The following is a 25,057-nucleotide window of genomic DNA, read 5'->3' as shown; positions in this document are numbered from 1 at the left end:
TTCGTTTATTGTATTTATTTGTTTATTTTTTCCATATTTACTAGTTTTATTGTTTCCCTCATTCTGTTTTATGGGCAATCATTTTGCAGTCTCTTATTTTTTAAAAGATGTATTTTGTGCTCTTTCAAATTTGAATGTTGTTCATTCTTTCTTTACATTTGTGTTATATTTTTGCCAACGTAAATTTTTCCAGCACCTCAAATATTATAATTTATTATATATTCTTGCCCTTTGCATAAGTTTGCTTTTTTAATTTTCAGTATTTCATATGTTATCTCCGTTTCGATTTTCGGATGGTTCGCTTTTGTTTCCATGCTCACTTTTCATTCCATTATAGCTATCCTCATTTTAACATTCGATCAGTTTTTTCAATTTGTTTTCTCTATTATGTTACCTAAATTTGTTCACTTGCTTATTTTCTTCATTTATGGTTCGTAAATTATTTTTTTACTGCTTCACGTTTTTAGCTTTCCAAAATAATAGTTTTTGCAGTGCTACAATATTTTTCTATTTCTCTAGTTTTGCCCATTTTACTTGTTTTATTATTTTTCTGTTTTTTGATCTGAGGAATTCCACGAAGGTCCGTCCGAAAATCTCTAAAATTGTGACCGACCATCTTAGATTCCGATGAAACTTTACAGGTTCAACCGGCATGGAACACTAAACATTTTCCACAGTCAATAAGATTATTTTGACTCAAGCGTAATTTTTTTTAAAAGGGCGTAAACGTTTGTACGTGCTAAATTTTTCAATTTTTTTGTTAGATTACACTATTTTATACAGTAAAACTATCTGACAACGAGTTACAGGTAATGAATACTTCTGCACGAAAAAATATACACTGAAATTTTTTTTCACGAAAACGAAAATTTATGATAAAAATTTAAATTACAAATAAACCCATTTTTTCTATTTTTTTTTTATATTTTTTCAACAAAAATCTAATTCAACTATATAGTTTAGTCATCAGATCCTAGAGTTGAATCATATTTTGATTGTTTTTGTATAGCTTTCAAACGGTTTACAATATCGCCTTGATGCCAATGGGAAAGTTATAGGAAATGTTATGGGCCTTACGAAAAACTAATTGTTGTCGATGAAGAAACGCGAATAACTTATGAAAAGGTCGTAAAAAAACAAAATAATTATGTTGTTAAAAAATATCTCGAGAACTACTACATTTCAGAAATTTTTTATTATGAGCATTTTGAATTAAAATGGAGTTTAGAATCATATTCAAAAATAAAATTTCACTTTTGACTGCAAATAGTATGAATTATAAAAATTTGTCAAAAGTTATTGTTAGGAAAACTTTTTTATTAAAAGCTTCTCCATGATCTAAGTACACTAAAAAGCTTCTTTTATGTCTTTAAAACGATAAACATTAGACTTTTGACAATAGGGTAACGTGAATAACTTTTAAAAAGGACATAATTACATGAATTAATTGTTTTTGTTGGAGCAAAATTCCAAATATCTCGAAAACTATCGCATTTTGGAAGATATTTGTTAAATGCATTTTGATTTAAAATGATACTTAGAGATATTCTGTAATAAAATTACAGTTTTGTATGTCAATTAGTATGAAATTTAAAAACATGTATAAAGTTATTTTTAGAAAAACTTTTTTGCTGATAATTTCTCCATCATGAAATTACATTCAAAATGTTTCTTTTCTCTTGAGAGTTTTGTCGACAAAATATAAAAAAATAGAAAAAATGATTTTTTTTTGGAATTTGAATTTTAACATAAATTTTTGTTTTTGTAAAAAATGACACAACTTTTTTTAGTGTATCTTTTTTTCGTGCAGAAGTATGCATTACCTGTATTTCGTTCTCAGATAGTTTTACTGTATAGAATAGTGTAATCGAAAACGTTCGTTCGAATCGACGATGGTCATATTTTGCGGTCGGCCGGTTTCTCATGGAATCCCTCTATTTTGATCTTTTTTTCCAATAAGTCCGTCTTCATTATCTATATTTTTCAACATTCCTATTATTGGCATTTTTTCATTGTCATATTTGCTATTTCTTCATTATCCGGTTTTCCAGAATTCTGTTTTGACCTTTCTTTGTTTTTTGAATAAATGGTTAACCGTTGTGTGTCCGACGCGGTACCCGGGTACCTTTTTAAGTTTCAATTAATTAAATTCCTGTTTTATCCATAGCTGGAAATTGAAACTTTGTGACATCTTAGAACTTCACTAAGTCAAGCTTTTGGGTTAATAATATTGTTGATATAGTAAGGGTGGGAGTGAGGAGGGACTCCTGAGTTTTTTTTTGCTACGTAACAGGCCGACTTGGGTACCCGGGTACCCACAAAACTAAAATGCCCGTAACTAAGGTAATATCCAACCGATTTTGATACTTTTGGCCGTTTTGGATTCAGGAACTCATCCACTTTTGGACTTGGTAAAAATGAATCGGGTTACTTCATTCGGTTCCCGGGAATCCGGGTTTCCGGAAGCATGTTCCAGTGCTGGGGTACTATTTGCGAACTTCAATGGAATACTAGCAATATGGGTATCAAAATTCTTGGAATTGCATCAGTGGGCTGTATCTCGTGGTTTTGGAACCATTTGGTGATTTGACCCCGGAACGGACATTCCGGAGCAGGTTCCCGTGGGGCCGTGAGTAGCCATTCCATTCCAATTCCATTTTTTAAATTGCCATAGGGTCCCGTAACAATAAAAAACAAACTTCCGAGACAATTTGAAGAGTTTTGATACTCATATTGCTAGTACATTATTGAAATTTACAAATCATATCCTAGTACTGGAACATTACTCCGGAAAATCCGGATTACCAATACCCAGATCCATTATTCCGGTTCTATTGTACAGAATCAAAATGTGGACGAGTTCCTGAATCCAAATTAGCTAAAAGTGTCCAAATCGGTTAAAGCAAGCCATAGTTATGAGCATTTCAATTTGTGGGTACCCGGGTACCCTCGTTGGCCTGTTAAAGGTGTTTTTTGTTGGACACATGACTGTTAACATTAAATTCTGCTTTCGTGTTTTTTTGCTTTTTACAATCTTTTCAACTTGTGCCTTTTTTATTTATGAGCGGAAAGTAACTTTCGTCGTCCAGCACGAACGACGTCCCGCGGTAGTTCTTTGTCATCCACTGAGACTGCGATTTCACGATCGCTAGCTGTTCTTCCGTGTACTCGGGGGACCTAGTCTTCTTCCGACTGATGACCTCCTCCATCTTGAGGGTTCGGTGAATCAAGGTATGGGAGCAGTGATATTTTCGGCCGGTATTACGCAAACTCGTTCCGTCCTTGTTGTCGAAGAGCTTTTTCAACGCTTACTTCCTCTTCTTCTTCGTTATTATATTTGCCGGACGACCGCTACTGGCCTTCCGCTCAACGCTCAGGGATGCAAGAATGCTGTAAACTGTACTCTCGGGCACGTTTTCGTTTCGAACGTGGTTTACCGTAAACTTTTTTTCCACGATGACCATGCGTTTCGTAAAACCGTACAACACACTCGCGGAGTGCTTGCTGTTTTGACGCCATCTTCGATTGAACAGACAGCATCCGAGCGAAAAGAAAAACACATGCCACCCATTTTAAGGGAGTTCGGAGAGCAATTCTCTTGAAGAGAGAAAAAAAAATTACGCTCTTTACTTTAATTGCAGCAAGGTATTGGAATCATTCTCATTTCTATTGGACACTCGTTATTACAATGTATTTTATGATTTGTTTTATCATATTCAATATTGATGCGTGATGTCGCGCAAGATAAGGAGTTATTTATAAGCTGACAACAACAAGAAAACTCGAAACATTTGATTTGGTTTAGCTCAATTCTGATGAAGATCACTGTTTAATTAATTAATTAATTACTTACATCCTGTATTTTCGGATCTACTGTGTAATATCTGTCATCTAATAGGTTCCCTTTAGTGATAGAATTGTATCTATTTAGCCTATTCGGTATAAAAATTGTGCAATATGCGTTGGTCAAATTCAGTCCTTATGCCATAGACATCAGCTGGTACAATATAGCGGAAAATAGTATAGAATTGACCAGACATTCAGGGAAAAATAAGAGTGGTAAGAGGCTTTTGGAAGTCGGTTGACAAATTTCAATTATATGATTCATGAACCCTTACTAGGTTCGAAATAGACCTAAATAGAAATAGACTCACCCTGCATGTCAAACTGTCTTAATGCACATTCGGACATATACAGTTATTTTCAAAAAATTGCCATCTCTCTCTGTGCACAAACAACAACGTCTATAGTTTCGCAAAACCAACAAATCTTGGAAGGGCACGGCCGCAAGCAACCGGTTACTTCCCCATTACATATGCGAGCGCTTTAATGCAACAAACCGTTTCCTCTGAGTTTACATACCAACAACCATTTCCCATAGCCCGGTCTAGACCCCCGGGTTGCCGCTGGTCCGTTCATTTCGCTTACTTCCCTCATTTTACTATGAATTATTACAACCGGTAGATACCCATCCATCCAACCGGCCATCCTTCCACATTGGAACAGTGTCTGTTTCTTGCCCGGCCAAACTGGTCAGTTTCCTATATGTACAAGGTTTGTGTGTGATTTCAGCAACTCAACAGAATACCCTCTTGCGTGTCTTGCAGCTATTCCGTACCCCGCCCGACCAACTCAACCAACTCAACCACTCCAACCAAGGCAAGCTTCTTGAGATGTTGGTAGTGCGCACAAATGATACAGTATAGTAACGAAAAGAAAACATTCCTCGAAAGAAGGCATTATAAAACTTGAAACTTCACTACTACTCTATGGTGTGTTTGTTTGCTGCACGTGTGTTGTGTGTAGTTCTAGTGTCACGGAAGAAATGTCTTTGGAAATTTGTGACAAGCATACAATGAAGTCTGCAAGTTTGTTTCTATCCGTAACACCAAGCCAACGCTCATGTTTTAAGACCCGCAAACAGTTCATAGCTACAAAAATGTTGATCACAATTTTAATAGCTGGTTATGATTTGTTTCTCAACCATAACAACATTAATCACAAATTGGTTATGGAAGTTGCTTTTCGACTTTGTCTCATCAGAAACCGACACTAACTTAGTGATGGTACTAAGCTAATGTCGTTCTCTAGAGCTAGAATATAATGAATCATAATTTATTGATTTTTCACTTGCGACATCATAATTTTAGCACGATTTTCGTAACTTTTTTCGGTTACGATTTCGTGATTAGATAACCCGAAAAATTCGACCGAATTTCTTTGCGTGTAACAACATTGCATGTGTGCGCTGTATCGCGTCCGCACGCTGTCTGCCAGCAAGCCCTCTTTTTATCCACACATGTAAACACATGTGAATCAAGTTCTAGAGAGCCCGAAACACCGCGAACCAAAGAAGAGAAGCAGAAACTTGTAGTAATAGAGGCTACTCGCTTCTACCTTTGCTGCACGGATTAACTTCCCTCATCGCGACTCGTACCAACTCGTAGTAACAAACGATACTACAGCATAGTCAAGCTAAATTGTCGGAAGCGTAAGTAGCCTATGCTTTTCAGCGGCTTGTACTTCTCTAAACGCCTTTTTTCAAAGCCACAAAATGACACCACCAAAACCGGCGTGGGGCGGTGCGGTGCGGTGCGGCGGTGTGGTGAAGCAATTAGAAGTATTATATGGCAGCTACTCCAATAAAACGAGTACGAGTTGGATTGGGAGAGAGAGAGAGAGAGAGAGAGAGAGAGAGAGAGAGAGAGAGAGAGAGAGAGAGAGAGAGAGAGAGGACACACTATAAACCGCAGAGGTGACGACAAAACGGAATGCTGGAAGTGTCGTTATTCGCTTTGTCGCTGAGTAATGCACTTTTATTCGTGTGATTTTTGTTCTTTTAGGGCTGTTATTATTTAGCTTTTATGCAGAGGAGCGGGGGGGGGTCTCATCAAACTTCGAAGCGGTGGCACCAGCAGTGTCAAGCTCAAATTTTCGAACCATCGGACCAGTGTCGGCGGTGGATTTGATATCAAAGCGCTATGTGCGAGTAGTCTGTTTGATGCGATTCTTGGGAATTGGTAGCGGTGGTAAAACATGAACCAGACGAAAATGGGTTACCTGAAGGCTTTGCGGAAAATAGAAGAATTATGAGAAACCGCGCAATTTTTAATTGTTATAAGTTGCTCTGGACGAAAATTCCAGAATGCACCCGATGGAAAATTGTACATAGGTAGGTACCCCAAAGTAAACTTCTAGATATATTGAAATATTTAAGTTTTAAACGCTTTTTAATAAGATTGTGCAAGTAACCGGTACTTTGCCAAATTTAGGAAAAAAAAACTATTTTTCTCCACTAAAGAGAAAACTGTTTAAAACACATTTCCGCGCGAAGGGCACAAAACATATAACTAAATTAGTTAACGAATTTGCATTCTGACTTCGTCTCATCAGAATCCGACACTAACTTAGTGACATAACTAAGCTTGCGCCGGTTATTCTTACGGGACATTGCGCAGAACCAGAGGCTTGCTCAGTAACACAAATCGCGTTTTCGTTTTTGGAACTAGCATTATCCCGGCGCTAGTTATGTCCTGTCACTAAGTTAGTGTCGGATTCTGATGAGACGAAGTGGAAGCGCAAATTCCATAAATATTTAAGTTCCCTGCAGTCCGCTAGACACCGAATGAAATTTTGAAAACCCCTTAGTGTAAACAATTCCAAAACAAAGGCAATAGAAACTAAAAATCTTAAACATATATTCTCCGATGCTAGAAAGGCTATAGTACATCGACGAAATATTGATTTTGAGTTTGCTTTCTATTATTTATTTACAAGCTACTCTTTACTCTAGTTACAACAATGAATACTCCAGAGCTCAAAGCATTTATGGGCTAACTGAATATAACAATCTTGAATGGTGCTGGAAAAGGAAAAGTATTCTAGTTTACACGTTAAATTTGAATAAGTACAAAAATATTCAGAAAATGTTCGAACAAAGATATTGTCGAAATTTGCACTAAATCTGCTAATCTGGCAGGCGATTAGTAGATACGGAGAAATGGGACAACTTCTTGCCACTGCTACCAGCTCTGAGGCATCAAGCTATCTCAATTTTATGATATTTTCTAGTTGAATCAAACTAAATTCAAGGCTGGCACTGGCCTTTCTTTATTAGTCTTGTACACCAACAGGCATACCAAAGCCCCAATGGTGTTGGTCTTAATAATAAACTTATTACTAACATTCAAGTCATATACACAAATAGTGGTCATACAATAATTTACAAAAACGGTAAAAAAGTCAAATGTGGTTAAAAGATTGATTAAAAAGTCTGGAAAATCGCTGACGCAGAGTTTGTCTAGACACGTTGAAATCGAAAGCTGAAGCAACCTGGTTGAAAAGAATCTTTTTAGCACCTACGAATTTAAAAACGCGGTCTCAAGTTAGAATGTACAAACTCGTGTTCCGACGTGAACCTGATTCAGTCACTTTCGGAACCCTCTAGCAGCCTAGGTCCATGCCATCAGTTGGACCATCCTCAAAAAAATGGGCTCATATACACTAGACAACTATTTTCAGGCGACCTTGGCCGGTAACTCTAGCTATATGGCGAACTCACTATCTGCTAACATCTAACCCGTACATTCCAAATTAATCATCAGATTCGTGGTCCTCGCGAATCATCAAGAACGCACTCGAATATTCAAATGATAACACGGTTTTACAATCGCGTTTATAATGCGATGTTTCGTATAAGCTAGCATAAGTAACATACAAATGCTCATTCGTTCAAACACGGTGACATACAAAAGCTCGAATTCTTCGCGATCATCCACGCACACCTACAGCCGCGATCTGGTAAACATTCAAAGGCCCCCGGTGATAAAGTGAACGTTTTAATGCTTATATATTTATCAACGCGGTCTCAAACGCGAACATACAAACGCTCTTTTCCACGCGATCATTAAGTTTTCACGCACCCGCATCTGAGCCATACTCTTACTATCATAATCAGTATCACTGCCCGCTGCACTTGGTCTTAAGCAGTGTTTTAACGGGGCGACATTTTCCGTCTCGTCTGCAATTGTGGTGAATGATTCTGCCACGAAATCTCTCCGAGAACCGAGCTCTACAGCTCATGTAGGGCTACACTGAAAAAAAATATGTGAAGGCGTAAGACTTCATAAAAATTAGTATCCAGATGAAACTCAAAATGGCGATTTCCATCTGCCTCTGAGCGAAAACATGGTCTAAAATCTACGAGCCTGAAGTCTTTTGTAGTAAACTGGCATAAAAATCATTACAAAGGTAAAGGTAATGAAATTATGTACGGCTTTTACCTAATTGGAATAAATTTTGACGATTAATTGATTGCATAATATTTAAATTATGAAATTAAGTTTTTTGCTTTCTTTTTTATTTGAACAACGTTCAAAAACTAAAAATTCTGCTGCTATACTCTTAGCAATTACATCACACTGGACATGCGAAGGCAAATTGCAAATGGTGACGTTAACGTTATCAGATTACACATACAAAAGTGGTCGACCGATCATTTCAAGACATGCAAATTTGACACTGTCACGTTTATTATATATTATTATTCTTCTAATTTTATTTAGGCTAATCAACGAAAAGGTACCATTTGCACAAAAGAGCCAACTTTGTTTTGAAACTATTTTTTTCGTTCTTATTTTGTTGCAAATAAGTAGTAGTATTCATTTTATTATTTTCAAAATTGCACATATTTTGTCGTGTGTAATTTAAAATGTTCATTGATTTCATTGTAAGGAAACACGTATCCGCCGGGTGATGCCAGTCGAGCTGACATTTCTTTGGACTGAGAAAACTATTTTCTATGTTTATTTATTGTTTATTCGGCCAACTAGGGAACTAACATACGGGTTTTCAATGTGCTTAGGAAAAACGCATGGTCTTGTCTGAGTGGAATGATTAGTTAAATCATGTATGAGGTTTGAGCTTGACTTTTGTGTTAAAAGGAGACAACACCAGGATTCCCTTCCTTACTTTTGCATCTTCTGCATTTATGGTTTTGATACATTGTTGTTTTAATTTTGTAATTTAGTTTTTCCTATTTCCGTGTCGTAGGAAGTGGTAAAAATAGGACTCTCTATTCTTCATCTCCGGCATCCATAAGATTTTTTAATTTTGTGTATTAGTATTAGTAAATTAATTCTAATCATACTTCTTATCTATTCGCGATAAACCTACTTACTATTCTTTCTAATATTTGAATTATTTATAAAGAAAGTTCTTCAGATCAGGTAATTTTGCTCCGCACAAATATTTTTTTTATATTCTTGTCGCATAATAATTTATATTTCAATAGTCTCAGTTTGTTTTTCATAATTGCTATTTTTTTATTCGGATTTTTTTCGCAACTTATCATTTTGCTAGTTTCTCTTCTATAAAAATCATCTTTGAATTAAATTAATCCACGGAGCATTAGATGTGCGTGGGGAAAACGCATGGTTTTGTATAAGTGGATTGATGAATTTAGTAATATATGAGTGTTGAGAATTGACTATTTACAATAGTGATCTAAGGCCAGTTCTCAATTTTCCATAGCCATATCAGCACGAGGAAAAATTTTCATATCCCTGTTACTCGAAAACATTATACGTATGCAATTTCAACTATCTACAAAAATAGTACCAGCTACAAGAAAAATGAAGACGCACACAAAAACCTTTTGTATAAGATTCGGCATTTTACGGAATTAGGAAAACATTTATTCGGCCTATTTTACATATTTTAAAATCAAGCGTCATAATAGTTGGAGAGATATGCGTTTGTGCCGTTAGACGTATTGAAGCAGGGCGATGCACTACTTAATCCTCCAAAAAATGCTGTGGGAGTGATTTTCACAAAATTAGTCAAATTTTTGAATGAAAATATTAAAAAAATTCTTCATCGACTCCTACACTGAAAAGAATCGATTTTAAAAATTTAAAGTCGATTTACAAAAAAAAAACATCTTTGATTTGGATGAAACTTTGTTCCTAAATAGGTGATTATGCTCCCTACCTACTAAAATTCAAGTTGGGCACTTTCAAGGAAAGAAAGTTTTTTTTAAAAAAAAAGCTTTTCCTTGTCCAAACTGATTTTTTTTGTATTTTTATTTAGGGTACATAGCCCAGAGACCAGAATCCCGAGGAGAGAACCCAGACTCCAGATTCCATAGCCCAGAGTCCCGAGAAGAGAGACCAGAATCCAGAGTCGCGAGTCCTTAACCCAAAAGACTAAGACGATTCAAAAGTCCAGAACTCAGAGTTTAGCGTCGAGAATGCAGAGTCCAGAGTCCATAGCGCAGCGATCAGCACCCAGTATAACAATTTTATTGTTTCGGCTGTGAACATGCCTCCGCTGTGCCGCTAGCACCAAACAAGGAATAAGCTGAACGCACAAAAAAAACAACAATACATTTTCCAACTACATTTATTGCAAACCTAACTGCATCTTGTTTATTCTCTCTTCTCTCGCCTCTCCTCCCAGCTTCTTTCCTCTTTATCCTGTCTATGTACTCACTACACCTGAACGAGAGCCCCACACTACACACGTCACGCCACGTCCCTTCGTCCAACACGCTTGTCTTACAGCAGTCCTGTCTCTTGGATCCGCCGTTACTAATGCTGTTTTCGGTTTTGGAATCGAGTCGCCCTAGGTTCGCTCTAATGTTTACAATAACTATACAAAAGTGACAGTTCCGAGCGAACCTAGAGCGACTCTGATCTAAAAACAAAATCAGAATAAGATTGGCGTATTAGTTCCTTGGTTTACAACGTTTCTGACAATACGAAGAAGCACGATATCTTCCCTTGGTCACGCCTGCTATGATGTGCCACACGTGGTCGACTGAGCGCTCAATATCCTTCCAGCAATTCTGCCGTTCACGGCTCCGCAGACTACGTGCTGTATTTCCGATGGTGTCGCTCACCTTGCTCGTCGCGCATCTCTCACCACGCAATGCTCGGAACGATTTCGAAGACAGAGCTCAGAGTCCAGAATCCAGAGTTGCGAGTTCAGAGTCCAGAGCGCATAGTTCAGAGCTCAGATGCAAGAGCCCAGAACCCAAAGCCTAGAGTCCAAAGCCCAGAGACCAGAGTCTAGAGTTCTTATCCCAAAATACTGAGCCCAGAATCCCCAGCACATAATCCAGAGCCCAGAGTCCAAAGTCCAGAGCCCCAAACCCAAAGTAGTGTGACCAGAGTTTAGAGTCTAGATTCCAGAGCTCAGAGTCTAGAATCCAGAGCTCAGATTCGATAATCCAGAGTTTAGATTTTATACCCCAGCAAACAGAACCCAGAGTACCGAGGAGAGAGCCCAGTGTCTGGAGTCCAGAATCCAGAATCCCGAATGTATAGCCCGGAGTTTAGAGTCCGAATCATTTTGCTAGTTTCTCTTCTATAAAAATCATCTTTGAATTAAATTAATCCACGGAGCATTAGATGTGCGTGGGGAAAACGCATGGTTTTGTATAAGTGGATTGATGAATTTAGTAATATATGAGTGTTGAGAATTGACTATTTACAATAGTGATCTAAGGCCAGTTCTCAATTTTCCATAGCCATATCAGCACGAGGAAAAATTTTCATATCCCTGTTACTCGAAAACATTATACGTATGCAATTTCAACTATCTACAAAAATAGTACCAGCTACAAGAAAAATGAAGACGCACACAAAAACCTTTTGTATAAGATTCGGCATTTTACGGAATTAGGAAAACATTTATTCGGCCTATTTTACATATTTTAAAATCAAGCGTCATAATAGTTGGAGAGATATGCGTTTGTGCCGTTAGACGTATTGAAGCAGGGCGATGCACTACTTAATCCTCCAAAAAATGCTGTGGGAGTGATTTTCACAAAATTAGTCAAATTTTTGAATGAAAATATTAAAAAAATTCTTCATCGACTCCTACACTGAAAAGAATCGATTTTAAAAATTTAAAGTCGATTTACAAAAAAAAAACATCTTTGATTTGGATGAAACTTTGTTCCTAAATAGGTGATTATGCTCCCTACCTACTAAAATTCAAGTTGGGCACTTTCAAGGAAAGAAAGTTTTTTTTAAAAAAAAAGCTTTTCCTTGTCCAAACTGATTTTTTTTGTATTTTTATTTAGGGTACATAGCCCAGAGACCAGAATCCCGAGGAGAGAACCCAGACTCCAGATTCCATAGCCCAGAGTCCCGAGAAGAGAGACCAGAATCCAGAGTCGCGAGTCCTTAACCCAAAAGACTAAGACGATTCAAAAGTCCAGAACTCAGAGTTTAGCGTCGAGAATGCAGAGTCCAGAGTCCATAGCGCAGCGATCAGCACCCAGTATAACAATTTTATTGTTTCGGCTGTGAACATGCCTCCGCTGTGCCGCTAGCACCAAACAAGGAATAAGCTGAACGCACAAAAAAAACAACAATACATTTTCCAACTACATTTATTGCAAACCTAACTGCATCTTGTTTATTCTCTCTTCTCTCGCCTCTCCTCCCAGCTTCTTTCCTCTTTATCCTGTCTATGTACTCACTACACCTGAACGAGAGCCCCACACTACACACGTCACGCCACGTCCCTTCGTCCAACACGCTTGTCTTACAGCAGTCCTGTCTCTTGGATCCGCCGTTACTAATGCTGTTTTCGGTTTTGGAATCGAGTCGCCCTAGGTTCGCTCTAATGTTTACAATAACTATACAAAAGTGACAGTTCCGAGCGAACCTAGAGCGACTCTGATCTAAAAACAAAATCAGAATAAGATTGGCGTATTAGTTCCTTGGTTTACAACGTTTCTGACAATACGAAGAAGCACGATATCTTCCCTTGGTCACGCCTGCTATGATGTGCCACACGTGGTCGACTGAGCGCTCAATATCCTTCCAGCAATTCTGCCGTTCACGGCTCCGCAGACTACGTGCTGTATTTCCGATGGTGTCGCTCACCTTGCTCGTCGCGCATCTCTCACCACGCAATGCTCGGAACGATTTCGAAGACAGAGCTCAGAGTCCAGAATCCAGAGTTGCGAGTTCAGAGTCCAGAGCGCATAGTTCAGAGCTCAGATGCAAGAGCCCAGAACCCAAAGCCTAGAGTCCAAAGCCCAGAGACCAGAGTCTAGAGTTCTTATCCCAAAATACTGAGCCCAGAATCCCCAGCACATAATCCAGAGCCCAGAGTCCAAAGTCCAGAGCCCCAAACCCAAAGTAGTGTGACCAGAGTTTAGAGTCTAGATTCCAGAGCTCAGAGTCTAGAATCCAGAGCTCAGATTCGATAATCCAGAGTTTAGATTTTATACCCCAGCAAACAGAACCCAGAGTACCGAGGAGAGAGCCCAGTGTCTGGAGTCCAGAATCCAGAATCCCGAATGTATAGCCCGGAGTTTAGAGTCCGAAGTCCAGAATCAAGACCCAGAGCCCATAGTTCAGAGACCACAGTCTACAGTCCATAGCGTAGAATCTAGAGGCGAGAATGCAGAGTCCAGAGTTCAGAGAACAGAGTCGGGAATCTTGGGTCCAGAGTTCTCAACCCTAATTACTGTGGCCATAGTCCAGAGCTCTAAGACCAGAATCCAGAGCCCGAAGTACTTAACCCAAAATATTGACTCCAGAGCACAGAGCCTCGACTCAGAACCCAGAGTCCATAATACGAATCTCGAGAGTCGAGAGTCCAGAGTCCAGAACACATCGTGAAGAGTGCAGCACCCAGAGTTCAAAGTCCAGAATCTAGAGCTCAGAGTCCAGAGGCGAGAATCCTGAGATCAGAGTTCAGAGTCCAGAGCCCTCAACCCAAAATACTGAGCCCAGTGTCCCGAGTTCAGAGCCCAGATTCCAGAGCCCAGAGTCCAGAGCTCAGAGTCCAAAGCACAGAGCTCAGAGAGCAGAATCCAGAGTCCCGAGGAGAGAGTCCACAGTCCAGAATGTAGAGACCCGAGTGCAGAGCCAAAAGTTCAGAGTTTAGAGTGTAATGTTCAGATTCCAGAGTGAAGGATCAAGACCCCAAATGCCAGCACCCATGGGTCAGAGTACAGAGTGCATAGTACAGAAATTCAAGGCCAGCGCCAAGAGTCCATCATCGATGCGATGAGAGTGAAGAGTCCACAATCTAAAATTCAGTGTCCATAGTCCAGAGACCAGAACCCAGAGTCCCGAGGGGAGAGCCAAGAGTCCAGAATCCACAGTCCCGAATGCAGATTCCGGAGTTTAGCGTCCAGACTTCACAGTCTAGAGTCTAGAGTTCGGATTCCAGAGTCCAAAATCAAGACCCCAGAGACCATACTTCAGAGTCCAGAGTCCATAAAATATCAAGGCCAGAACCCGGTGTCTAGAAACCAGCGTGAAGAGTGCAGAGTTCACAGTCTAGAATCTAGACTGACTGGGTATTTTCGAAATGGTCTTGATGAGTAGGTGCCAGAAATTTATGTCTGACGCCATGTTGAAATCCAAGAAGGCGACTTCCGGATGTAAATTACTACGATTATACTTCGGATTGTTTATCTTTGCACAGCACTTGATACTGTTTAACTTTAATTTAAATAATTAATCCATAATGATAATTTTACTAGAACTGCTCTTCACAACTGCTGTTACTAGACTGGTTTAAAATCTTAGTTTTATAGTACTGTTATTTGGTAAGATCAGTATTGATGCAGATAAGGTACAAATAACCAGGGTTATATGCCAAACGAATGTCAAATTCGTTACTGATTCTTTTGCATGTATCAGGCAACTAGCAATTGGGAAATGGAATTCTGAGATGATAATGACTTTCATTGGTTTAGTTTTCGATAAAAATACACTAAAAAAAAAAGTTTGCACAAGTAAAAGTTTTTTTCAAATAATTTTTTTGCTTTGAAAGCGCCCAACTTGAATTTTTGACGGTAGGTAGGAAACTTAATTACCTTGGAAAAAAAATCACCCAAATAAAAGATGGGTTTTTTTGTACATCGACTTTAAATTTGTAAAATCGATTTTTGTGTAGGAGTCGATGAAGGCTTTTTTCAATATTTTTATTCAAAAATTTGCTAATTATGTGAAAATCATTCCTACAACATTTTTTGTAGGATTTTCATTTTTAGAGTATAGCCATTTGAAAAAAAAATGGTAAAAAAAATTTTACCCTTTTCAAAACACAGATCATTTTTTGAAAAACAAAGTGTGCAAAGTGGCTTTTTGTGACAAAGATCTTATGTACAGAAAGTTTCATTAAAATTTGAGAGGGTGCTGCCAACATTTGTTCGAGTTGGTGTGAAATTCGTCAATAATAAAAAAAAGTATCTTTCAGCTCGGTCAATAATAAAATAATAAAATAATCAATAATAAAAAAGTATCTTTCAGTTTGTTGCAAATTGAAGTAATTTCAAACATGACACAATTTACCAAACCGTAATACACGAAATATAACATAGAAAGATGAACGACCACTTTGTTTTCAGTAATAAGAGGTGGCGTTTGGTCACGGATTTCTTACAATAATATTTTATTGCGTCTATCAGGTGATAGACGCAATAAAATATTGTTGTACGAAATTTGTGACCAAACGCCATCTCTTATTACGAAATATATCGTATGTGTGGTTGCTATTCATACAATTGGAACTGTAAAAGCTGCGCCCAACACCTCCACATCAACAGCCAGCACTATAGCCAAGTTGTTTTGAGCGGTTTTCGTTTGTTTTGACACTAGATGCTGATGTTACATGCTCTTTTTAGACATATTTCAACAAAAAAAAAATCGATTTTCAACATTTCATGTGCTCCTCCTTTGGATTTTTTCTTATATTATGAAATCAATATTCAAACGCCGCACCCTCTTAATGATGTCCGATTGAGCTAAAAACTTGCATAGATCACTTTTTCGATGTAATAAGCATTTTATGTTAGACTTTATACGAAAATTTTAGATGACCATTTTCATTGATATCTGCCCTGTAGAACCAACCTAATTCTCCATACAAACTTTGGTTTTAAACTATGAATCCCCGTTCCAATTTTTTTTTCAAAAAATTTTTCACCGGGGGTTTCCTGGGACCCCAAACTTTTGCCATTTTTTTTCGTTCTGCTTCCAAAATATTTTTTTTTCATTTTTTTTTCGCAGTGCTATCAGTGAATTAGCATATGCAAAGACGACGTATTCACATGCGTTACCCGTAGGTGCAAAAAGCAAGAAAGAACATCTAATCGCGACCGTCAAGACAGCGTTAATGGTGACGACGTGTACGTGTGTTTTACAACGAGGGAGAAGCGAATGATGTAGTTGGCGTGGAAACAAATGCACAGTTTTTGACATTTTATCGTTCAATCTCTTAAATTAGGTCATCTTAGACGATACTTCAGACAGCTCGCTTCTACAATCCTGTTCATATGCGTTTTCAACAGATTTCACAAGGGTGGACCGTGCCTACCTTCGGTACCACCTGACTAGGGAAACAAGCGTTCCTATTGATTATCTCTTAGCTCTAGTACCAATAGAAGCCATCATCCTAATCCAATTCAAACCTAATCGATGTTCGTTTTCTCTTTCATTTTCCAGGTGGCTGGCGTATCAGCGACCACGGAGCGATTAACTGCTCCCCCGGCGCCTCCTCAGGGCCACTCGCCCCTCCAACTCTTAGATGAGCCTCACATGTCCATTGCTGCGGCTGAAAATGCAGGGTAAGTGTACAATCAAATACCGAGGAGTGGGGGGGGGGAGGGTTTGGTGCGATATCTCTCGAGTTGTTTCGCAACATGCACGAAGAGGATATCAGCGCTCGCGTTGCGCTTTCGATTGAGGAGTTACCTCATCACTGCGATTGAAGCTCACCACAGCTCGAGGGACAGCCAGCCGAAATGATGAGCAGATAATTGAAATATTATGGCACTTAATTTCAATCAGTACGCTTTGGTGCGTTGTGATTATCGGATTTATGACGCGGCACAAAGTGATGCCTGCCACCCCCGTCTACGTACATGTACGCATTTGCGCAAGCAGTGAGTCTGCAATCATCGCCAATTAAATTGTTGGGTCGGTCCGGTCCGGTCAGCTCCGGTAAGGGAACCGAACTGCTGGCATAGCAGGCTAACCGTGTCTGGTCGGTTGGTTCGATCATACCACGAGAGACACGACCCAGCGCTGAGAGACAATGCACGCGCGGCGTTTGATTGCGGATTTACGATGCAAATCAAATTGCAGCATATGTGTACATACATGTAATTGTTGTACGCTGTTGACGGCACACCGCGATATGGCGTTCGCGTTGGTCATATACCACTGCAGCGCCGTCAGCGGCAGCAGGCCATCGACAATGTGGTTAAGTGGTGCTCAATGGGTGGAGATGACATACCGACATGTGTCGGATGGTTTTGTTTGATTCTGCGGAATTTGCAGCAGCCGCTCAGCAGTGAAAGTGAAACTCTATGAAGCTTTTCTGATGCATCTATGAACAGATGTTACTGGCATTTTTAGTCGTTCTGAAGCTCCCAGCCGGCAGTTTTTTATTATCGGATTATCAGATTAGTGAAATCGAATTAGAACTGTCCAATTAGATTATCTAATCTAGTTCAGCCCATTTCTCAATGAAAAACAATTCAAAAAAGAAAATCAACAAAATTATTCTCTCAAATAGAACGAGCTGCTGATGGTACCACAACGAACGACTAGAAGCTTTCTCGTTGCTTGGAACGTCCATCTAAATTTAGCCTTTCTGCTGTCTTTGCAATGAAAAAACACAGAGAAAAAGCAATATTTTTTATTTCGAATGGAAGAAAAACGATCGCTCTCTTTGCTACATCACCACCTCAACCGTCCCGGTCAGTGCCGGATGCTGATGGCCCCGCCGCCGGTGAACCGACCCGTCGGTATTTGGGCAATCACACTTTCGGATGGCAGAAACGAAGCAGAAACGACCGTGTATTTGCTAACAATAAATGCCAACAAATCAATTTATTTTGACGATGACCTGCCTCAACTCAATTATCATTCTCGCTGCTCTCACTGGTGCTGGTCGGACAGGGGACGTCTGGGCGCGTTTTGTGCTGTATATTTGTCTCCGCCGCAGCCGCAGCCGCCGCCGCCGGTCGTCGTTCATTTAATGCATCCCACAACACACACACAACCGTTGATTCAGTTGATGGCCTGCGCCTGGTGGTGGTGCAGACCGCACACGGGCAGAACGATGGACAGTGGCAGTGGACGGATGGCGCTTTGTTGGTTCCATACCGTCCTCGCTCGGTGGCCATCTGATCCGTCAGAGTGCTCAGTGGCAAAGTGGCAACACATTTTGGTGACTACCACGGCTCTCCGTATGTGGTGTCAATGTGCACATACGACGATGACGAAGACGACGCCAACAACGACGATGACACTCCGATGCCAGTACCGATGCGCTATGCACAATCATTGCAACTGTGAAATGAACACCGCTCCTCCCTCATCGTTCGTCATCATCTCCACGGCTATCTAGCAGCTAGCGTCGTCGTCGTCGTCGTCGATTTTGTCGTAATCACTCTGCTGGTGGTGTCCTACCTACTGTGCTCGTTTGGATGTCGTCATCCGTGTAAGTATGTACACCAAACTTTAGCGTGGGCTGGGTTTGGGATGCTTAGAAGCGATGGCGCTCCAGCTGGCTGATAGGGGAAGGGGGGCGGGAACAGAACTGCGGAATCGGAACAACAATGAACATCAGTCTGGATGCCGTCCAGACATATGACATTCGATGGCGGCGATTAGGTGTCGGGAAAACACTTGGAGCCGTGCAGTGCATTGTTGCTCACCCGGTGGTGCGGCGGTCAGTGGCAATTTTCCAGCTACGTTATGTATATATTGCTTTGTGTGGGAATTACTGGGGATATTTATTAATATTTTGTTTGTCATTACATCATTTTCATGAAGAGGTTAGGATATTTCAATGTTTCTTGTTTTATAGAACAGGTATTAAAGATAAAACCTATAAAATATATCAATTTGGCGACACCGTTTAAATTAGCGGCATCCAGTATCATGAATCAGGATCAGGGCCGTGCCATGTTGCCTTATCCCTATCCCAATGGAAATGCAAAGCGAGCACTAAGAAGAAATGCAGGGAAATGAAAAAAAAAACATCGCAACACAATTACAATACAAAACAATAAACAGCCTGGTTTCTTCACTCTCGAAGGAATAATGGACTCTGCTGATAAAGCTAATAGCTTTTTACCACACTGGGTTAAGAACAATAGCATATCCTTGAGAATTAGCTCCCTTAGTATTAACTATGTATGGAGAACCAAATATCCGGCTATGAAATTGCATTACTGTAGAGCAGTTACATATCAAATGTTATGACGTTCCGTAATCGGATTCACAAGAATCACACAAATAACACTCAGCACGCTGAATAGCAGCCATGTGATAATTGAGCTTATGTCCAAGTCTCACATCCTGCAGAAAAGTTTTTGCTTGAACACAAGCTTGCAAGCTACAGCAATGGTTGGCAGCTTCTGTTGCAGCCCAAGAGCGAATCTTGTGCTTTATCCAACTTATCGAATGTAGTAGAACTAGTTATGGACCAACAAAGTCAGTCGCAGCACACACTCTTTTTTTTTAAATGGAGAATACAGTTTACGTACTTGCCCAGTACACGTGCTATTGGTAGGTGCCAAGCTACCACACGGGGTGAACTGGGGGGGGGGGGGTGTCGGGCTCAACCAGGGGGCCATACCGACTAAACTCCATTGGGCTCCGCCATCTATCGCCAGGAACTACCTTTCGGCACTACTTCCGGGGGGGGAATGGCCGTACTTAACGTACCCGCTCACTCATGCATGACATTCGCACTCACGCACGCCTTCTGCCAAGCCTCGACGTGTCATTCCTCTGCCACGCCCCGAGGTGTCAGTAGCGATAGACCATATCTCCGTCTATCATCCGCCTATTCACTCGCTCTATCGTCATGCATCGGCGTGGCTATCGTGGTTGCTACCGCTGTGCCACTCTTGCCTCAGCATGAGCAGACCATTCATTCATTTCTCCGCACATAACCCATTCCGTTCTAGCTAACCAAACCCGAATTAGTCATACTCCTCGCCTGCTGCTCGGCGCGCCATGTTCTCTGCAACCTGCAGGCAATCTGAGTGGTAGCAGTCGAAACTGCGTTCCACTTCTCCACCGCTTGGCACATCCCCTGTACAAGGGTATCAGGGATTGTGTCCCGAGCAAACGTAAAGTCCATAATACCCCCATGCTCATGGGGCTTGACATGGGTGTTTGAAATGGGTTCAACCCATGAAAACACCATTACCATGGTCCGGTAGATCCCACATAAAACACCATATGTTGGTGTATTTATGGGTTATTGAGACCATTGTATGGTATCTTGATGGTTGGAAATTTTGGCACGGACCATGTTTAAGGTCTTTTCAAGGGGCTGTGTGGTGTTTGAACCCATGAGTATTTGCTCAGGGTCCCACCCGCAGACGTCTAGCATAGCTCCTCTTTTGACGTCTAAGCGGGGACATACGAATAGTATGTGCTCCGCAGTTTCGTCAACACCTGGGCAGTCTGGGCAGACTGGGGCCTCAGCGTGCCCAAACCTGTTGAGGTACTGTCGGAAACAGCCATGGCCTGACAGGAATTGTGTCAGATGGAAGTGAACTTCCCCATGGGGTCTTCCCACCCAGCTCGATATGTTAGGTATCAGCCGGTGGGTCCACCTACCTCTCTAGGAGTTATCCTATTCGCGTTGCCATCGGGCGACCGAGGTCACCCTGGCACGCTCACGGACTCCCCTATTGCCAAGCAATTCAAAACAATCTTCGTCCTCCCGGATGACCAACCCGACTGGCATCATACCCGCTATCACGCAGGATGCATCGTGTGATACCGTGCGGTAGGCAGATATCACTCTGAGAAACATCAAGCGGTAGGTGCTCTCCAATTTGCGACGGTAACTGGTTACTTCCAGTGTGCTCGCCCAGGACGGTCCACCGTACCTAAGGATAGATACGGCGACACCTGCCAGTAACCTACGTCTACTGGCGCACACCTTGGAGCTGTTGGACATCATCCTCCACAATGCCGCAACAGCCGTCGAAGCCTTCTTGCACGCATAGTCGACATGGCTGCCGAAGGTCAGCTTGTCGTCTATGATGGCCCCAAGAATCTTCAGACTCCGCTTTGAAGTTATCTCGACTTCTCCCGCTTGGATAACTGCTTGTTGTACCGAATTACGGTTATTAAAAACAACCACCTACATCTTGTGATGGGCGAGTTGTAGGCCTCTCGCGCTCATCCATTCCGCCACCATGCTTATCGCGTGTGCCGCTGTTAGTTATACCTCGGGGATTGACTCCCCGTAGACCCCCAGAGTGACATCATCGGCGAAACCGACGATTTTCACACCAGGAGGGAACTTTAGTCTCAGAACCCCGTCATACATAAGGTTCCATAATACCGGGCCCAGGATTGAACCTTGCGGGACTCCTGCGGTAATAGGAACACTTCTCTGACCGGCATAGGTCTCATATAATAGTACACGGTTCTGGAAGTAGCTTTACAAGATCTGGTACAGGCCCACCGGCAGACCAAGCCGGTGTAACGAGAGCGCTGTTGAATGCGTTCTTCACATCAAGTGTCACTAACGCACAATATCGAATACCTCGCCGTTTCCGTTGGATCGCTATCTCGGCAGTCCTTACCACTGAGTTGACTTTCCCTTTCGAAAACCGAACTGATTACTTGACAGGCCCTCCGTACCTTCTGCGTATGGAGTTAGCCTGTTGAGGATAATCCTCTCAAGCAATTTGCCCGTCGTGTCAATAAGACAGATTGGTCTGTACGCCGATGGGTCACCAGGCGGCTTCCCGGCCTTCGGCAACAGTACCAGCTTCTGCCTTTTCCATCTATCCGGAAAACGGCACTCGTCAAGGCATCTCTGCATAGCCAACCTGAACATGTTCGGGTTCGCCATGATTGCTGTCTTGAGAGCGCTGTTCGGAACTCCATCAGGCCTTGGAGCTTTGTTCGCCGCTAGAGAATAGGCTACTGCAAGTAGCTCTTCATTCGTCACCAGGGCCACCATGTCGTCTGTACCCACCGTGCCTTGCGGTGCAGGGGGCCAAGGACTTATGGCTCGGGACGGGAAGAGTACTTCGACAATTCTCGCCAACCGTTCTGGCGACCGTTCGGGGGGTGAGGAGCCCCCTTTGGTCTTTGCCATCACGATCCTGTAGGCATCGCCCCTCGAATTCACGTTGGCATCCTCGCAAAAATTGTCAAAACACGCTCTCTTGCTGCTCTTGATGGCCTTGTTAAGGGCCGATTTCGCAGCACGACACACTTCACGGCGGTCCACTCCAACCTCCTAGGTGCGGGCTCGCTGCATCCTACGTCTAGCTTGTAGTCAAGCTGATCGTAGGGCTACGATCTCTGCGCTCCACCAATATACCGAACGTCTGCCATTTCTTGGCAGGGTTTTCTTCGCCATACTGACGTCGCACGCGTGTGATAGGACAGCTACCAGCGCATCCCCGCTTAGACTGTCGGTGTTGGCCTCCAGTCCCAGGGCCGCGGCGAAAACTTCGCTGTCGAAGTGATTGGTCTTCCACCCGCGTACCTGACAGGGATACCCGCCCTCGGATGCTGCACACCATAGTTGATCCTAAAGCGTATTGCTAGGTGATCACTATGGGTGTAGCCCTCGTCTACCCTCCACACTCCACTCCTACGGAATGTGCTAGCGAAACCATCATTGATTAGCACTGCGTCGAGTTTCGCAAGCGCCTCCAGTAGCGTTTGGCCCGTATTATTTGTACAGCGGCTGCCCCACTCCACTGCCCAAGCGTTGAAGTCACCCGCTATGACAAACGGCTTCCGACCCACCATGTCACACGAAAGCCTATCGATCATCTGGTTGAACTGTTCCATTGGCCACATAGGTGGGGCATAGCAGCTACAATAGAACACACCATTGATCTTGGCAATCGCGACACCCTCCGCAGAGGACTGTACTACCTCCTGAACCGGGAACCGTCCCGTTGTACAGATTGCCGCCATCCTAGACCCGTCCGCCACCGGGCGACATCTGTCCTCGACTCCGACACCGATTGCCACAGCAGCTGCTGAGTGGGTGTGCAGTGGTTAAGATTCAGCTGTGTGACGTATGCCATAGCTCTTTCCGGCCTCCCCGAAGGGACACGCAGGTCCGCCCATAACATGGTTGCGGCCCTGCTTCTTACTAGCGAAGATAAGGCACTTGGGTGCCCTCTCACATTTCAGCGCCTTGTGTCCTTCCTCGTCGCAGCGGCGATACAACTTGTTCCTGTCTGGGCCCTTGCAGTCGTATGACTTGTGGCCTGGCTCCGGACATTTAAAACACCGGTCCACTGAAGGCGGCTGGGGTATGCTAACTGGGCATACTGACCATCCGATCTTCAACTTCCCTTTATCGGTCACTTTTTTGGCTTCCGCGACCAGTAGTTTGAAGTAAGCTAGCTGTGTGCCAAACATCCGCTGCCTGAGACGTACAGAGGTCCGATCAATCTCAACGCCGCACTGCTCCTTCACGGCCGAGACGACGTCCTCTGTGTTTGTGATCTCGTCCAGTTGCTTACACTGGAGAGTCACTTCCGCGCCCAACGACCTCACCTGAGCGCCGTTTCCCAAGACCTCTTGTGCCAACCTCCTATATGTCACTCCGCTGGATTGTGCACCGCGCTTCAGCACCAAGATCATTTCGCCATCTTTGGTGCGTCTGACGCTTCGCACATCCTGTCCTAAATTCGAGAGGCTTTCGGCCGCCCGCATCGATTTTAGGATCTCAGCGTAGCTACCCTCGTTGGTTTTCACCAACAGGGCCTCTCCTCAGTCTCTCGCCTTCTTTTTCTTCGCGGGTCGAGGTGCGACTTCCGCTTTCTACTGACCACCTGCCATTCGCCATCTTCCGCCAATGGCGCCGGCTGGCTGGTGCCAGGTTGCTCCACCTTTCGCGCCCGATTGGCTACTTTCGCCTTTTTAGGCTGAGGAGTGGCCTTCTCGGGTCGCCGCCCTGCGCCATCCAAACGACGTTTGGCCTTATTGGTTGTACGTCGTTTAGCATTTCCCCGCGCGCCTTATCTAGGCCTAGGCCACTTCGCGGCATTGCCCTCCATCAAGCGTTTTGTGGCCGATAAAGCGAAATCTATTGCCTCCTGCGCCATCGTCGCTCCACCGTGGAAGGAGAAGACCTTGGTTTGGATACCTCTATCGGCCTTCTCTCTTCCCGGCAACCTCTTCATGTAAGCTTCTTGTTCTTGTCTTGCGACTCGAACAGCCTGGCGCAGCACCAGCAGGTTCTGTTTGAGCTCCTTGCTGATGTTGTTTTTACCGCTTGTGAACTCAATAATACTATCCAGCTGCTTGACCACCGCCTGCATCGCGGGTAGTGGTCCACCAAGCGTGCTGGTAGTACTATCTCCTACCACACCCATTGCTCCCTCGGTGCTGTTGTTTACAGTCACCGTCACTCCACTGTCAACTCCTGTCGGGGCAGACCTCGTCAGACCCCCTTTGGCAAAAGGGTTCAGCGCCGTAATCATTTCCTCCTCATCATTGCACCATTTTTTATTACTTTTAACTTGATTCATATTAAATCCCACGAGTTGCGCGAGAAAATAGGTCCGCCACGCCAGAGCTCCGTATTAACGTGGTAAGAGACGCCACGTTAATGCGGAGCGGAGTTAATGTGGGGGGTGCCAAGGTACCCAAAGGCTCCGTTAACGATCGGGCATCTTGTTCACCCCCCGATCATTCATCCCTCGGCACGGGTCGCTTCACGCCTTGGAATTGGGGTTACCCCGTTTGGTGGGCCCATATCACCGTAACGGGAGATCCGTAGCGCTATTGTGTGCCGGCCACTACACGGCCCCCCTTCCCTGTCAGCATACGACCATAGTTCCAACGAGTTGGCTACCCGAACTTTCCTATGGCTACTCGTATCCCAGCCGGCGCCGTGGGGAGGTTGAGATAGGAGTTCCTGGGCAATAGGCTAAGGACCACTGTGGCTAACCACCTGGTCTATATTGCGCATTGCCCAGGCATTTACCAGCCGCAGCACCCACTCTAGCCTAGTCAATTCGTCCGTCCATTCATTTCCAGTAATACCGGAAGGACCG

General features: G+C 42.8%; 1 protein-coding gene across 3 annotated transcripts in view; it reads left to right on the top strand.

Moving 5' to 3' along the window:
• The first annotated feature begins 16,479 nt into the window (after positions 1–16,479).
• LOC131679156 (nuclear receptor coactivator 3-like) overlaps positions 16,480–25,057 on the top strand; it is a 496,452-nt gene continuing 487,874 nt past the window's right edge. For all 3 annotated transcript variants that reach the window (XM_058959789.1, XM_058959791.1, XM_058959788.1), the window contains exon 1: positions 16,480–16,603. The gene's annotated coding sequence lies outside the window, so the exon portion shown is untranslated. The remainder of the gene's footprint in view (positions 16,604–25,057) is intronic.

The sequence above is a fragment of the Topomyia yanbarensis genome, chromosome 2 (genome assembly GCF_030247195.1).
Source record: "Topomyia yanbarensis strain Yona2022 chromosome 2, ASM3024719v1, whole genome shotgun sequence".
Lineage (NCBI taxonomy): Eukaryota > Metazoa > Arthropoda > Insecta > Diptera > Culicidae > Topomyia > Topomyia yanbarensis.
This window is presented reverse-complemented; position numbering and strand designations above follow the sequence as displayed.